Genomic DNA, 18,889 nt, shown 5'->3' with positions numbered 1-18,889 from the left:
CAATTTTTCCATCAGCAACTATGAGAGGGACTGCCTCTACCCATTTCGTGAAGTAATATGTAGCTATGATGATGAACTTATGTCCATTAGAAGAGGTTGGGTGAATCTAACCCACCAAGTCGAAGGCCCATTATTGAAATGGCCATGTTGTAGTAGAGAGAATCAACTCTCTAGTTGGAGTGTGAATGAGATTCCTATGTAGCTAACACTACTTGCAGGACCTAGCATACTTGATAGCTTCTTGGTGCATTTTAAGCCAGTAGTAACCAGCACGAAGGAGTTTGCAGGCTAGTGTCAGGCCATTGGAATGAGATCTACAAATGCCCTCATGAACATCAATTATTGTGCATTTGGACTCATCAGGTTCTAAACACCTAAGGAGTGTTCCATCGAGACCTCTCCTATACAGATCATCAGTAATAATGACATAGTGTGAAGCATTACGGATTAGGTAACGTTTCTCATTCTGGGTCAAACCTTTTGGAATAGTTTGATTAAAAAGGTAAGAATAGATGTGATGGTAGCGGGATGATTCTTGTCCTATAATAGAATAGATCATCCTAGAATTAGGGGTGTCATAGGCTGGGTAGCGTAATGCTTCCACCAAGAACTCATGTCGGAGATCATTTTTTGGCATTTGTAGCAGGGAGGCCAGAGTGGCCATGGCATTAGCCACTTTATTATTTGCTCATGGAACTTGCTGGAAGGTGATGTGTGCAAAATAATTCTTCAAGTCATCAACCATGCACTTGTAAGGAATTAGTTTCTCATCCTTTGTTTGATACACATCATTTACTTGGTTGATAACAAGCTGAGAGTCACCAAAGATGTCTAACTGATACACTCTCCATTCAGCTGTAATTTTTATGCCATTGATCAAAGCCTCATATTAAGCAATGTTATTTGTACAAGGAAACATAATCTTGTATGCTTTGGGCAATGAGCATCTCTCTGGTGTAATAAAGAGTAATTCAGCACCTGATCCCTATTGCATGAAGGACCCATCGAAGAACATAACCCATGTATGGTGTGTGAGTGTCAAATTTGACTCATCAAGGAAATCAATGTTCATTGGTAGGAGACTCTGTATGGGTGCCTCGGCCAACTAGTCTGTAATTTCCTATCCCTTTATAGCCTTGCGTTCAACATATTGAATGTCAAACTTACTAAGTATCATGACCCATTTAGCCAATCTTCCTATGAGAGCTGCCTTACTGAGCAAGTACTTTAGTGGATCTATTTTAGCCACAAGCCATGTAGTGTGGGCAAGCATGTAGTGTCTCAACTTCTAGGAAGCAAAGACAACTACCAAGCAAGCTTTCTCAATAATGCTATAGTTCTTCTCATAAGAAACTAGTGTTCAACTCAAGTAGTAAATAGCTCTTTCTTTGTTGTTTATATCTTTTTGAGCCAACATGATTCCAAAAGATGTTTCAGTGGTTGAAATGTATAAAATAAAAGGCTTCCCATGAATAGGAGGCATAAGAATTGGAGGATTGACAAGATATTGTTTGATCTATGTTAAGCTTTTCTCACAATCCTGGCTCCAATTGAATTTCACACCCTTATGTAAGGTCTTTGTGAAGGGTTGTGATCTATCTACCAATTGTGAAATAAACCTACGAATAGATTGAAGCCTTCCCTGTAGTCCTCTCATCTAACTGATGTTCTGAGGTGGTGGCATGTCCATTATCGCTTGTACTTTCTTTGGATCTACTTCAATTCCTTTTGCAAAAATAATGTATCCTAGCAACTTCCCTAATGTGACACCAAATGTGCATTTCTTATGATTGATCTGAAGACTAAATTTTTCCATACGATCTAGGATGGGTGCCAAATATTGCAGATGAGTATTATGTTTAATGCTTTTGACCAAGGTATCATTGACGTAGACCTTCATGGTTCTATGCATAATGTCATGAAAAATTGTAGTAACAACCCGCTAATATGTAGCACTAGCATTCTTCAAACCAAATGGCATCACATTTCAACAAAAGGTTCCCCATGCACATGTGAAAGCCATTTTCTCCTGATCTTCAGGCACAATTTTTATTTGATTGTATCCAAAAAAACCATCCATAAGTGAGTACATCTCATAGCCAGCCGCCATGTCCACAATCATATCAATATTAGGGAGTGGAAAGTCATCTTTAGGACATGCCAAGTCAAGATCACAAAAGTCTATACAAACCTTGACAGATTTATCATGCTTGAAAATTAGAACAATATTGGATATCCATTCAGCATAATCAATTGGACAGATGAAACCAGCCTTTAGGAGTTTCTCCAATTTAGCTTTGACGAGCAATGCAACATGAGGGTGCATTTTTTGAAGCTTTTGTTTAAGTAGTTTAATGCTTGGTGCTATGGAAAAATGATGCATGATAAGATTAGGATCCAATTGTGGCATGTTAGAGTATGTCCAAGAAAAAATTATTTTCTTTGCCTTGAAAAAGGTGATGAATTATTACTTCTCTTCAGGTGACTGTGACTTTGCTAGATGTATAATATGAGGATGTTCTTCTATGCCCAGGTTAATTGGCTATGTCAGCTCTATCAACATTGATGATCTCTCCTGAAAGTGACTGGGAAGGACATCAAATATCTCATCTGCAAGTGCCTCAAAGAGGTTTTCACCCTTTGATACATCTTTTGTTTTTACTTTTTTCAGTTTTGACACTACCACAATGTGGTTTTCACCATCAGACCTTTTGTATTTTTTCTTTTAATTGAATGACTAAGATATTTGATGTTAGCCTCAATCATGTTGATACTCTGCTCATTGGTGGAAGACATTATAGGTTCGATAGCATTTAGGTAACAGGCGAGAGCATAGTCATTTTGGAATGTGAGGATTTTGTTAGATGCATTAGGGTTCCAGTCTATAAGCTCAGGATGTATGAGTGAGAGAGTAGTGGCTGGTTCAATTGCATTTACAGTATAGTCATTAAGTGTGTGGACCAGCAATTAGAGACCTATGGTGACTTCATCCATAGGTGTGTTCAAATGCCTCAAAATATGAACATTAGTAAGTGACAATTCTAGGACACTAGTTGGATCAGACCCATGTGACCTAACCCTAGATCTTTCACCCACTTCGATCTAGTTTTCATAGACATGTACTTGATCAATGTCTTTATAAGTTGTAGCTTTTGAAAGAGAGTCAAATTCATATTCAAGAGAATCGGTGCTACATGGTGAGAGATTATAGAACTCCCCAATAGTGATAGGGACATACTCGCCTTCATCCTTTGGATTCTTACACAAATACTCAATATGGCATGACTAACTAGATTCTCCCTTTTCTAAATGATATTTGAGTTGCTTAGTATTGTCCTCAAAAGAATCAGTAGAACCATCCATAATGCTAACATGTGGCACAAAGTCATCTGGCTTAGCAAAGAATTTAGCAAGATCATAAGGGATAGGATGAGGATAGGAATCCTTATCATCAGATTCTTCCTCTTGAGTACCTGACTCAGATTGTGACTCATTTTTAGATGAACTCTCAGGTATGAGTATGAATTTGTTTGATCCCAAATGGATAGGGACCTTTTTAAACCCTAGGCCAATTCTATCATTATTGCTTCAAGATTTTGTTTTGATAGGATCAATTAGGCCATTGTTATTGCACCCAATAGGGATGATTCCCTTGTAACCAAAATGCTTCATAAGCCTAAGACTAGGCCCATATTTCTTAGGAGTAATTTCTTGAGCTTGTTTTGTTAGGTCCACTAGAGCCTCTTCTTTGTAAAGCCATACAACAATGACTCTATTTTCGCTTTCATCTTCTAAGGGAACTGTAGCCTTGATAAAAGCACCATTATACTTGGTCTGAGGTGTCAGCACGAATGACTTCTTTGCCTCTGAGGGTCTCCCATAATGTTGAGGAGACTCTGGGAGAGATGTCAATGAAAGCACTAGTTCAATGTAATACTCTCCCATGCCAGTTTCTTTCAGTTTGAATGATTGATCAATTTGTTTCAGCTTATTGTCATGATAATCAGTGGACTCATGGTTCACAGGGATGAAAGTTTTAGCAGCTTTGAGCATATTGTAGGTTTAGCTAGTAGTGGCAGGGATAGTAACTTCAGAGCCATGAAATGGGAACTTAATGCATTGGTGGTATGTGGATGGTACAACACGCATCTCATGTATCCATGGCCATCCCAACAAAATTTTGTAAGCGAAGGGAATGTCAAGCACCTGACAAGTGACATCCCTCTCTACAAGACCGACACGAATGGGTAAAACCACAACGCCTAGAGACTTTCGTTCTGCTTTTTCATATGCTTTGATAGTGATCTTTCATTGAGGATCGATAGAGTCCTTAGAATAATTCAATTATCTAAGAAGAGTAGCAGAGACAATATTTAGGCTAGTGCCATTGTCAATGAGTACCCGACAAACACGTGTCTGGTGGATCATAACCTCAATGTGTAGAGGCTGATTGTGTGGGTCATTCAGTAAGTTGTGATCCTCCTCGAAGAAGGTCATAAGATAAGGTGAGGTCAGGTGACCTACCATGGATTGGAATCGCTCAAGATCAAGTTCTTGAGGAACATTTTACCTCAGCAAGGGCTTTATCTAGAATCTGCCTGTGAGTAATTGAGATTTTAAGCAGCTCAAAGATGGAAATCTGAGCATTAGTTTGTTTTAGCTGATCGAGATCATTATAACTAGTTGTAGTCAAGTTCATTGTGGCTTTTGCACCTTTACCAGATGGACCAGCAAGGGCTTTGTCTTTGTGTTGTTCAGGATTTGAAGAAGGAGGCGCAGGGCCTTTGAGCACCAACTTGGCACAAGAGTGAGTGACAACATTAACATAGTATTTCGAAGGTATATTATCCATTTCATTGGAAGTTGGGCCCCTCAAAACAAATGGTGTCTTGGATTTGTCATTATCTTGCTTTCCCTTAATGGTAATAACATTGCAATATTCAAAATCCATAGGTTCAACCATGTGAATGACATTGTCATCATTGGAATATGTATAGATGACCTTGTTGTAGGGTTGTGGTTTTGAAGTCTCTCCTTTTTCATAAGTTGGGAAAGGTTCTTTGAACACCTTATGATCCAAATTTTTGTTATGTCCATCTACCACAAGATCACCAACATCAATCATGTCCTGGACTTTATGGTGCAATTTTATATAGTTGCTAGTTTTGTGTCCCTTGTTTTGATGATACTCATAGAATGAGGTCTCATTTCACCATGGTGGACATGGTTGTAGATCATAGGGACAAGGGTTATCCATCGGTGAAATAAGCTTATGTTGTAGCAATGTTTTGTAAACCACATCCAAATGTTCTCCCAAGGGCATATATTCTCGCTTGGGGCATGTTGCCCATGAGTTTCTTGGTTTTTTCCTAGGCATCTTATTGTTAGGGGGAGGTTTCTTAGAATTTTTGGCTACTTTGACGCAGTCTATGAGATTAAATGTTGCTTTAGCAGGTTTGGGTGTGACATTGTCAACAACTCCATCATGTACAATTTCTTGGTTCTTGTTGACATGTTTGGTTTTATCCTTGTTGGAAGTGGAACCTTGTTTTATGTCTCTCTAAAGAGTGAGTTCACTTTTCTTGACCATAAATTCCTCAATAAAAATAGCTTGTGTAATCATGTCTTCAAAGGTATGTGGACCTTGAAGTTGGACTCTGTATCCAAAATCAGGTAGGAGGTTATTAGTGAAAATGTCAAGCTTCTTCGTTTCTAGAATTTTGTGAGAATACTTAGTATATAGTTGTCTCCATCATTGGACAAATGTGAGAAAAAGCTCACTAACTTTTTGTTTAAGGTTGCATAGATCTTGAATATTGATAGGATGTTGAATGTTATGAGAATATTGCTGAACAAAGAGATTAGCAATTTCGTCAAACATCTTGATACCAAGAGGTAAATGTGAGAACCACTCCAAAGCCTGACCACCTAGGCTTCTAGCATATAAATGCATGAGGTAGGTTTGATCGTGTATAAACTCCATAGACAAAGCACCAAATTCCTACAAGTGATCTTGGGGATTAGTAGTACCAAAGTACTTGTCATATTTGTGTAATTCTATGCCTCATGGGAAAGGTGGCATGTGTATGCTTTTGTCAAATGGAAATGGACAAAGAGCATCCAATGTGTATGTCTTTGTGGGTTTCTCTTTCTCATGCATCATCTGAGCCAATTGGTCTTGCATAATTTTTAGTTGTTTTTGGAGTTTAGAAGTCTCAGTTTCTTCTTCAAGTGTGATAATGGTTTCCACATTAAAATGAGAGGGCAGTTTAGCTCCCTCTTGGGCAAGTTTCAGAAAGTACTTTTCTTTCTCTTCATTGAGTAGGATTCCCATGACCTTTTGGAAGTTTTTGTCTCTTTGATATTTTGCTATGTGTTCAGGGAGTATTTCCACCTCTTCCTATTCCTTATCGATGTCATAGTCTTTATCTTTCTCTTTGTCATTCCTAGGTGGTTCTTGATGTCAACTATGACTACTATGTTCAGGTTCATGATTAGTCATTTTAGGAATGTGTTTAGTTTTAGTGTGTTGTGTTTCAAAAAGTCCTTTAAAAAAATGATTAGACATCGTGTTTGGTAATGTAGGACTTCTTCCTATCTCAGTATCCTCTTGGTGCAAAGGATTCCTAACTTGTTGCAAGTTTATGGAAAATATTTGTTGAGTTTGAGGTGACCTGGCAGGTGAGGGTGATCGTGAAGATGCCTCACTAGCCAAACTAGATACATATTGCATAATAGAAGGTAAGTGACCTTTGCCACAATTACGACCCATAGCATGACCACGTCTAAGTCTAAGAGGATAAAACACTTTTCCTCTTCTGGTTGAAATAGTTATAGACAAGGACAAAAAGCTAGAACCTAGACAAGGATTACACTAAGACTAAGTTTCAAAAAGGACGAGATAATAGCAAGAATGCAATCCATCAAGGCACAAATGGTCTGATTTAAAGGCTAGAACAGCCAAAGATTATGATCAATGTGACACAAGGTATGACAAGCATTAAGAAATGAAGACAACAGGCAACTTAAGAGACAAGACCAGTCAAAGTACAAGACATAAGTCTTCAGCTAAGCGAATTGTCACTATTTTAGGACTACTTGCAGAAAGAGAGCGATAAAAAAATGCAAAAAAAAGATAGTGTGTTGGGTGCAAATAGCTAAAATAGACCCAAATTGGTAATGCTAACACAAAGTCTCACGTGAGAAACCTTTACAGGCTATGCGAAGAAGTTTTACGGGCCGCATGAAGAAGTTTTCTGGGTTGCGCGAAGGTCAATGATAGTGTTTTAATTTCGAGCAAGAAAGTTAATAGGGTCCCATGAAGACTCATGACAAAAGTTTAATTTCATGTGAGGACAAAATGATTTTGCATGAGGACCCGATGATTTTGTGCAAGGCTAAAAAGTTTTTGCGTGAGAAGGTAGACCAGTTTTACAATAGCAACTGAATTTAATAAAGTTTCTAGACTTTTCAAATAGATTGGGCAGATTTATCAGGTAGATTTGATTGGACGGATAGCAAGGTTGACCTAGTAAGATGTTTGGACAATGTTTTGAGTTTGCAATTTCAGGCAAAGTGTTCAAAGAAGACAGTGGGAAGCAAGTAGTAGTAGAAAACAGTCTTGTCGATGACAAGGCAACTCGACAGGATAGGGGAGTCTTGAATTTTCTTTGTTGTAAAAGGGTTTGGACTTTGTTGATGACTCAATAAAAAAAATACTTTATCCCTAGAAAGAAAAATTGGTAGAGAAGGCAAAACCTTTGTCCCACATCTTATGCACATGCATGTACCTCACACAGCTATGTCATCCCCTAGAGGACACCCATGTTTTTGGTATATTCAAAGGACTCAATAGTATATGCTGAATGAGTGCCCTTATGGTAGGGGAAAAGCATGTATACCACCTTCAAATGTCCAATAGCATACCTATGGTGAGTTCTATAAGAGAGATTCTTCCCCCTCCTTGCACAAAGATTATTCCTCCTTTTGGAGGTGAATCGGGTAGCTTCTAACTAAGAGGTTTTTACTTGGCTTCTTTTTGCATTAATTCTTGGTGGCTTTGTAAGCGAAGTTGAGACCAGCAGTGCACACCAGCATCTAAAAGTACACACTACTTGATTAACAAGCTAGAGGCTGCCACCGACCAGTGCATAGACAGAGCCTCCCCTTGATATGCAATATCAAGAATCAAGGGGAAGAAATTAATCCAACTTTGGAGTCTTTCACTCTATAAAGCATCTTGATTATAGTGAGTTGGAATCTTTGGTGAAAGGAGTGTGCTCACTTAGGTCATTCCTAGAGGTTGGATCACTCTGGTAGGCCCTCTAAAGGATTGAAATAGACTGGTGGTTTAGATCTAAGGGTTTGAGTTTTTGATTTTCCTCAAGGGGAAAAAGCATAATCCTCTACCTTATTTCCTCGCCCAAGCATGCAAGAAAATTTAATTACTGACTTGGCTTAATCAATCCAAACTCATTCTTCCTTAAAGATTTTAATTTCCTAAAAGGAAATCATTGTCTTATCATAGAAGTGAATAAGTTTTGGAGAACCACTGAGCTGCTTGCCTCCCTCAGAATGTCGTCTTTCAGAATCGTCTAGGTTTTTGATTCACTCTCGGTCATGACCTCTGAGAAGTGAAGAGCATATTCCCCTATTCTTCCATCTTGCATCCTAAGAAGTTCGCAAGCCCTAGTTAATCTAATTTTGAAAGCAAGAAAGGAAGACACATATTGTTTTGTGGGTTTGAAAATATTGATCTTTGACAAGTGTATCTTTGACAGTGTCTTGCAACAAAACTGTCAGTCTATTTTCGAGTGGGTTTTAAAAGGAATCTTTGGCAATACATCCTACAAACAATGGTTAAGCTACAAGAAATCTAGAGAAATAGATCAACACAAGTACGTTAGCAAAATCAGATAAGCTAAAGATCAAAAATGTTAAAAAAAAAAGCTGCTATTACAAGATCTTACGCGAGATTTTTGATAGAGCCATGCGAAATTGTTTTAGGCTCACGCAAAATTTTGTCATAGCCCACGCAAAGAAAATAGGTGCCACATGAAGTTTCACATGCTCAGGCACTTTCTCACATGACACACAAAGAATCTTCGTGCGAAGATTCAGAATCCTCAAGCAAAAATAAACAGTCTCACGTGAAGATTCCTAATTTTGTACGAAATTGTATGGATAGAGAACCTAAAATTTAATTTAAAAAATGTAGAGACGCCCTGAGAAATTGATTTTCTTGGGCCCTACAGTGGGTGCCAAAAATTTATATGTGAAAATGCGAGCTATGCTAACACACACACTTCAACATGGTCCTTATTTGTGGATTCATCTCAGAATGAACATTGGATTGTTCATCTAAAATTAGTAGGCAAAGTGACCTATTTTCTTCTATCTAAAGGGAATTGCTTGTTAGATATCCTTAGATTTGAGGTGTTAAGCAACTAGACCCTCTAAGAAAGAAGGATTTAAAAGAAAATGCGACTAATCTATATGATATGCAAGTAATCTAGATGAAGTGCAAGAAATTAATCTAGGAAATAAAAGACATTAAGCTAAATGTATGCATTGTTATTTTAAATGAGAATTTAAATGCAATAGCAATATGAAAGCTAGAAAGTTGAGTACTCAATTCGATAGCAATTCAATACTATTCAAATTCCAACCTCTGTAATGAGGAAATGAGGGTCTCTTAAATAGACTTTCCTAGAATCCATCAACGGTTGAGATCGATTTCAATCAACAGTCAGGATTGAAAATGAAGTTCAGTCATAAAGGAAGATTCTTAAATCAAAGGGAGTTAACTGGCTCAGATTTGAGTGTAAGAGTCAGTCAACTCAGATAGATTTTAGTGTAAAAGCAAGTGATCTAGGTCACTTCTAATTTGATCAGCAGTGAACTAGGAATTTCCTTTTTGAACTGAAGAGAGATTTTGGAGAGATATTTAATTTAATAAAATGAGATATGCTCTCATAATTACCTTTTTCATTTAATTAAATAATTCTATTTAATTAATTAGAGGCACTTTTCTTATTTAATTAAATAACTTCATTTAATTAATTAGGAATAACTTCCCATTTAATTAAATAACTTTGTTTTAATTAATTAGAAGTAAGTTATCCATTTAATTAAATAATTTTGTTTCATTAATTAAAATAGGCATATTTATTAAATTAAATAAATTTAATTCCATAGTACATTAGCCTTAGGATATAATTTAATTTAATTAAAGTATAAGTACTTAATAATTAAATAAAATATTAATCAATAGGTTTAATGTGACTAATATGAGTAAATACTATAGGAATTAAATAATAAGCATGATGAATGTAGATTAGGGTTTTCTGCATTTGACAATTAAGTCAAGTAATGAGTAGCAGAATAAGACTTTGCCTAGTGAAGTAGGACTTTAGGATTGATAAAAAATACACCATAATTGGTATCATGGCAATGAGCTAATTTTGTGGTATTACGATGCATAGTCACACAATGAAAGAGGATAGTCATATAATGATGTTAGTGACTGTGCAAGCCCTACTATCACACATGTGAAGTTTTGTATAGATTGTGATTCGACAATACTATTGTAATTGTAATTAATTAATTATCTTATTATAATTAAATGGGAAAGCCTCAAGGCTCACTCAAGGAATTATTATGAAGATGTGGTATACAGGAAAGTTATTTTCCTTGTTTTTTTTGTGTGAAGTATATATGTCGTATCAAGTAGAAGTGCAAAGTGTGAAAAAAGAAAAGAGTGCTTATTGAATGCAAGTAAGAAATCCAAGGGATTATTGGATGCAAATTGTGTGATTTGGTTACAAGGCCTGAAGGAGTAGAAGTTTGGTTGATAGGACAAAGATAGAGGAAGGATGTAAATTTCATTTCTATTATTCTTTAAAGAATAATATAGAGATCATTTGGAGAGTGGGTTCATTGGTCTTAATGTTGAAGTTGTTTGGGCAGTCAATCTAGCTATCTTCCACAACTCCTAATAGGGCTGGAATCTCCTAACAGAGATCTTAACTCTCCTAAAAGGGACTGATATGTACTAAATGTTGTAATAGACTCTTAATAGGGCCCATCTTCTAACAAGAAATATTTGTATTAGTACATCATCTTGTGGGTACCATCCCTACTAGGGTTTCCCTAGTTAACGCATCTGGTGTTAATTGTGTATGAGTATCTTGTCGTGGTTTTAGTTTATATTGCTCATATGGTTAAAGTTTAAAGTTTTAGTTTATAGTCCATAGAGAAACGTTGCAACACCTTCTCAACATAATCAACCTGAGATAGTATCAATGTTGTGTTCTTCCTATCTCTACAAATCTTCATACCAAGGATTTTTTTTGCTCCCCCAAAATCCTTCATACCAAATGAATGTGCTAACTGACGTTTCAACCCCTTAATATGATCCATGTTAGACCTAGCTACAAGCATATCATCAACATATAAACATAAAATAATTTAGCTATCATCATCCAAACTCTTAAAATAAACACAATAATATGAATGAGACCTATTATAGCCATGCTCATGCATAAACCTATCAAATTTAAGATACCATTGCCGAGGTGCTTGCTTCAAGCCATATAAACTTTTCTTCAATTTGCACACTAAGTTCTCCTTACCTTTGACCTCAAATCCCTGTGGCTGAATCATATAGATTTCTTCATCCAAATCACCATGAACGAAGGCTATTTTAACATCCAGCTACTCTAAATGCAAATCTTCAGTAGCCACAATACTTAAAATAGTATGGATAGAAGTCATTTTAACAATAGGAGAAAATATCTCATCAAAGTCAATTCCCTTTTTCTGTGAAAATCCTTTTACAACTAACCTAGCCTTCAATCTTTTCTTACCTCCTTCCTCTTCTTTCAACCTGTAAACCCACTTATTCTATAAAGCCTTTTACCTATAGGAAACTTGCACAAATCCCATGTTTTATTCTTCAGCAAAGAGTCCATTTCATCTTTCATTGCAGACTCCCACTGAATCTTAGTATCCACCTGCACAACTTCATCATAACTTTCAGGTTCACCGGCATCAGTAAGTAAAATAGAATACAAAGAGGGAGAAAATCTTTATGGAGGTCTAATTTTCCTTGTTGATTGTCTAACATTCACTGGTGTGTGTGGTATTTGTTGTTGCAGTTGTTGCACATCATGAGGAATGGCTGGAACAATAGCTTTTGAAGTATCATCCAGCACTACATAATCATCTTCTTTCTTCTCATGTTCGTGCAATAGATCTTTGTACAACACTTTCTCATTGAATATGACATCCCAACTTCTAACAATTTTATGATTTTCAAAATCCCAAAGCCTATAACCAAATTCATTAATGCCATATCCAACAAAAACACATTTCTTTGATTTTGCTTCTAGCTTGGTTCTATTTTTAGAGTCTATATGAGCAAAAGCTTCACAACTGAAGGTCTTGAGAAAAGAATAAGTCAGCTTCTTACCAGTCCATGCCTCCTCTAGAATACCACAACCCAAAGGAATAGATGGACCTCTATTAATCAAATATACTATAGTATTAATAGCCTCTACCCACATGTGTAAGGGCAACCTAGCATGCAACCTCAAGCTCTTTGCGCGCTCCATTATAGTCTTGTTCATGCATTCAGCCACTCCATTTTCCTGTGGAGTCCTTGGAAGAGTTTTTTGTCTACAAATACCATTAGAGGTGCAATAATCTTCAAATTTATGACTGCAATGCTCACCACCATTATCAAATCTAAGACATTTTAATTTCTTACCAGTCTCATTTTCAACCAAGCATTTCCATTTCTTAAAAGTTTGAAATACATCAAATTTATGTCTAAGGAAATAAACCCATACTTTTCTAGTTGGATCATCAATAAATGTAACATAATAATAAGAGCCACAAAAGGAAGATACTTGAGCTGGTCCCCATACATCTGTATGCACAAGCTCTAATTTCTCCTTTTTGTTTTCCTTCCCAATCTTTACAAAACTCACTCTCTTTTGTTTTCCATACAAAAAACTTTCAAAAGAATCCATATTAACACATTTCAAACCTGGTAAACCTTTCTTTGAATGAAGTACTTTCATACCTTTCTCACTCATGTGCCCAAGTCTATTGTGCCACAGTACTGTATCAAAATCTACAATAGCTATTTGTTCTCCTTGCTCAACTGTAGCAATTATTCCTGAACATTCATTTTTTTCTGAAATAATCAAAGTAGAAGGAACAATATGACCTGTACAAAGATATAAGGTGCCTACTTTCACACCTTTTGCTACTACAAGGGAACCTTTTGAAACCTTCCAATTTTTATCATTAAAAGTAACTACACAATCCTCATCACCGAGTTTCCCTATTGAAATTAAATTCCTACTCAGCCTTGGAACATGTCTTACCTCATGTAGTAGCCAATGATTCTCATTTTGTAACCTAATCTTAAATTTTCCCTTTCCAACAATTTGACAGGGTTCATTATCCCCCAAATAAACAAGCCCAAAATCCCCTTGGACATAATCAATGAAATAACCTCTATGAGGTGTAGCACGAAATGAAGCACCATAATCTAAAACCCATTAATCATCTACACTTTCTAAAGACAAAAGCAAAGCATCCTTTTTGGATTTTTTAATTACCACATTTTCCTCCTTGTCTCCATCTGATTTATCTCCTTCATTTTTCTTTCAATCCAACAATCTTTCTTTTTGTGCCCTAGTTTCCCACAGTACCAACAATCATTTGGTCCTCTCGATTGAGACCTCCTCCCCTTTGACTTTCCTCTTGATTTCCCATGATTTTCAGAGTTACTTTCTCTCTCATTTGTTTTGCCCTTGCTTTGTGCATTCAAAGAACTTCCTAATGTAAATCCACCAGAGGATTTCCTACAAGTTTCCTAACTCAAAACAACATCGATCACATCATCATATTTTAGGGTACTAGATCTAGGAATAGAATTACTCACTACCATTACCAAGCCATTCTAGCTTTTAGGAAAAAAACACAAAACCAAGAGAGCCCTAATTTCTTCATCAAAATTGATACCCACAGAAGATAATTGACTAGTAATAGTATTAAACTCATTTAAATGATCTGCAATAGATCCACCTTTTGCCATTTTCATATTAAATAAATGCTTCATGAGAAATACCTTGTTTGAAGCAGAGGGCTTTTCATACAGTGTCGCTATGGTTTTCATCAAATCTTCTGTCATCTTTTCTTTTGTAATACTAAATGCCACTAATGGTTCCAAGCATAACTTAATTCTTTTAAGTTCCTTTCTATCCAAAAGATCCCATTTAGCCTTTGACATAGTTCCCTGATTCTTGGCTTTTCCTTCCAACGACTTCCATAAATCCTTCTGATATAGGTAGTCTTCCATTTGCATCTTCCATAAATAGAAGTTCTTCCCATTAAACCTATCAAGCCTCAGCTTACCCTCATCTGCCATTGCTCCCACTACCAATGAGACTCCCACTCAACTGTGAAACTTTCTTGCAGAGGATAACTGAAAAACAACTAGGCTCTGATACCACTTGTTAGGATAAACCACAGACATAGAAATGAGCACAAGGCACCAAGATTTAACATGGCTCACCCAATCCCTGGGCTATGTCCACCAAAGAGAAAGTTCAATCTTATTACAATCCAATGATTACAACCTAATTACAATCCGTAATCCCTTACAGCTTAATACCGCCGCAAGAACCAATTTTGCATCAGAACATAATGAAAAAAATTGAACCCTAAACCCTTTTATACAAGTATTAAACTGCTTTAGCATTATAACATGTTAGCCATAATTAGCCATAACTTTAGTGGTGAATCCATGAATGGCAAACAGTACCAATTTTTTTTTCGGGGTGATGCCTGAAACCCCACTAATTATGAAGTATGTACAGTACTGTCTTGATCAGTCACCACAATCTAACACATGGAACATCACTACAGGGAATGAGAGTTAGGATGAAAAATTGGTTCAAAAGAGCCTGGAGAAGAATTGTATCTCCTATTTGGTGCCTGAGGCTCATAAGGATCTTTCCTCATCCTTACTATCTTCCAACCATCTAGGTCCATGGAATTCTTATATGAAGGAAAAATATCCATGGCCTCCTTATTTGAATCTTTCAAAATAGGGTGGCATAAGTTGGCTTTGTGATGAAACAGAAGTCAAAGAATTGCATGAGGATTGCTAAGGGGGATGTCTAGGAAGAGATGAGGACATGGTAGAGTTAGAGGATTGAAATGCCTTATTTTACAAGATTGGAAAATCTCTAATCATATTCCCATCTTGTCAGCAATAAAAAGGCATTAGGCCTATTTAAATAGACTATTTGTTGATAGAATTCAAACCCAAGGACAATTAGCTTAATATTTTTAGGCATATGGTTATTCAATAATTTATAACACAAGCCTAGGGATGATCCATTAAATTAGAAAATTTATCTGAGTTGTTCTTACACCAGACATCTTTGCCAGGTTATGACACAATATTATTTAGAACGGACTAAAAAGAAAGGTCTAAAATGGAATTTCAACCCACATTAGATATTGTGATATTGAGAGACCTTCCAAATGGAATTTAAAGTCCATGCTTGGAGATAGAATATTTGGCCACATATTACCTAGGTGCCTTGTTGGCTCTTGGTTTAAAAGTTCCTAAACAACCAATTAAATGAAATAAAATGTATCTTAGGGTAGCTAATTCCTATTATGGATACACCTTGAATAAAGTTGTTCCAACTATAAGGCTATACTCCTTCTACACTTCATGCTCTACAAAACTTAGGCGTGTGGACCTTGGATTCAATAAATGCCACTAGTGTAAGAAACTAGATGTAAATCTAACAAAGCAAAAAATATCTTGCTTCTTTTATACTTATGCAAATCAATTGGTATGCAGTAGGTAGTTACATGACCTAGATATCCACAAGCTAACTAAGCATGTCCCTTTCATCTCTAAAAATAGGAAAGGGAAATGGTTAGTTTGATTGAAAATATTTCAGCAAGAACCATAAATGAAACACCAAAAACATGCGATTTTCCAACTAAGACCAATGCCTAATCCATTGGGTAATAAGACATACAAGAAATGTAGAAATGTAACACAAACTTATGAAATAACCCTGATGTATGAAATGATGCTTTACAACACTCCATATCAATTATTTAAACTTGGCCTTCTTATCATATCCATATGTAATATCAATAGATCCATAATATTTACCAAGCATTTAATCAATCCCTTAGACTAAAGCATGGTAAATGAATATGTATCTCACAATAAAAAATTGAAAAGAGAAGGAACTTTATTTCATTCATTTCAAAACCCTAATAACTTACATAGATGGAGAGAGCCAAATCTAAAATTATTGTTATTCAACTTTTTTATTTCTCAATTACAATACATGCTTGACTCATAAAACTTACAAAACTACCAAGGATTCAACATAGATCCATATATCTACTCTAAGAAATGTACAATATATTGATCACACAATGGAAGGTGATGATATGGTGGTGGAATGACAAGTTGAGAACTTTCTCAATAGGTTGGAATCAACCCCATACAATGAGAAGAAAGAAGAAGATATAGAAGAAGAAAGATGGGTCAAATTTGTTCTAGAGCTACCATTTGTCCACTTGAATCAATTCCATCTGTTGAAGAAAATCCTTTCTCCTCCCTCCCCTTCAACTAAAGAATCAAATATTATCATTTCATTGAAACAACTTGGAAAATATCTTGAAAATAATGAGAAAATCCCTTTAGGATAAAATTGGATCTACTACTAAACCATTGCCAAAATGCCCATGAAAAGACTTTATCAACAAAATAGAAGTGTTGGGAAAACCTTCTCCAAATTTGGCCCCTACCTAGATGATATTTTTTCCACATGATGTCTTTAACTATAATTGGTAAGGAAAAAACAACCAAGAAAGAAAGACAATTTAAAACTACCTATCTAAACAAACTCAGGCACAAACTTCTTACCATTAACACTTGTAATGTTCAAACTACAAAAATGGATATTGCATCTTCTCCCCCTTTCAATGATATATAATACTCATATGTTTGAACTCCATTTGAGGAAGAAATCCATCTTTGAGAGATAGGTAGCCTAGAGGAACAAGTGCATAAAATTCTAAAAAATAATTCATTTTATTATTAAGTTTAAAACTTCATAATAAAATCATATTTTATTTAAAATGAAAGCTCGATTGTGGGGCCTACTTCTCTTTTTTCATTTTAATACTTTACATTTCAAATGGTGTGTTCATTTTATGGATTATGTCATTTCAATACTTTGTTTGAAAGTTGGTTTTCCCTCCAATTTTTTTGTTTTGTCAAACCTTGTGCTTGGTTAAATGATTGGATTAAAAACTAGAGCTTATTATTATGGACTAGACATCTAAGATAGCATCCAAAACTCTTCATTAAACCTATGTACTTTATCAACTAGGGATGTATATCTTAAATGATGTCTGTGAAGTATATGCTTTAAACCTCTTTAATTGTTATTCTAACCTATAGAATCAAGAATAGAAATACTACATCTATATTCAAGTGTAAACAACCTTATTCTAAGTGATATAAATGGAAATACAAGTAGGATTCTACACTAATTTCCTTTTCTACAGGAACAACTAATGGCTTTGTTACTAGTGGTTGTAGGAGCAACAACATTCTTACTTAATCCTAAAATAGTGAAAGCTAATTCTACCAACTATGTTCTCTCACCAAGTGGTCCCCCTTAGATGAGTGAATCATTACAAATTCAAGCTCAAATAATTAAAAAACAATAATAGTAACTTTATTGATATAGACCATAAAATAATTAAACTAGAAAATGATAGTCTATATTTGAAATGTTATTGCAATTACAATCTCCCTTTTTGTAACTATATCTAGGGCTCAACTCAACAACTTAATTTAAAGAATCTACAAAACTAATTTCCTAAGATCTAGCCTCAACAATGAGGATACAACACAATAAATTTCATCACTACAATACACAACTCAGCTAAACAAGTCTTCCAACAAATATAGCACATAATAAATACATAGTGGTTGCATAACCTTTCCATTGTTTGTTTTTTGCATGCTTCTTCCTTTAACTTGTTCCTATAAAAGATTAATACACATGCAACATACCAAAGGACATATTTATTCCAGTAATTCATAATAAGCATTTAATGCACATACAGACCAATCCTTGCTCACAATACTTTGGCTATAGGAACCTACCCCTTACAAGTAAGAAAGGAAAAATCATTGTTATCTATAAACACACATATATAATCCCACTTATGTCATACAAGTCTTAACTATAGTAGAATGTTCATGAAACTATATAACAATAGGAAACTATAGAAAATAAGAGTAATTATAGGTTTATATAGAATATCATGATAAAATGTCTTCAAACTTAAAAGTAAAAACCCCTTTAATAACCATAAAAACCTATGTGCCTATGCCATTTCTTAAGCCTATCATTCTTCCCAACTTAAGGGTTGGCTGGTCTTCTAGCAACTATGTAGTTTTTGACTCTAGTCGTCAGCCTAAAATCCTTATCAATACTGGCTCCTAATACTCCTTTTTGCTAGCTCCAACAATATCCCTTAGACTCTTTTTCATTTCTCCAAAATTTGTACCTTAGCAGCCATGTCATGTGTTAGGATTAACCTTAGACATAATAGTTACATGCAAATATAACCAATATTAGAAAATAATTGATCACACATAAGAGAACACAAGACACCAAGATTTAATGTGGTTCACCCAATCTCAGGGCTACATCCACCAATAATAGGTCCAATATTATTATTATCCAATGATTACAACCTAATTACAATCTGTGATCCCTTATAGCTCAATACTGCTATAAGAACCAATTTC

The sequence above is a fragment of the Cupressus sempervirens genome, chromosome 4, assembly GCF_028749045.1.
Source record: "Cupressus sempervirens isolate cs-2001-9-10 chromosome 4, ASM2874904v1, whole genome shotgun sequence".
Lineage (NCBI taxonomy): Eukaryota > Viridiplantae > Streptophyta > Pinopsida > Cupressales > Cupressaceae > Cupressus > Cupressus sempervirens.
Note: the sequence above shows the minus strand (reverse complement) of the source record.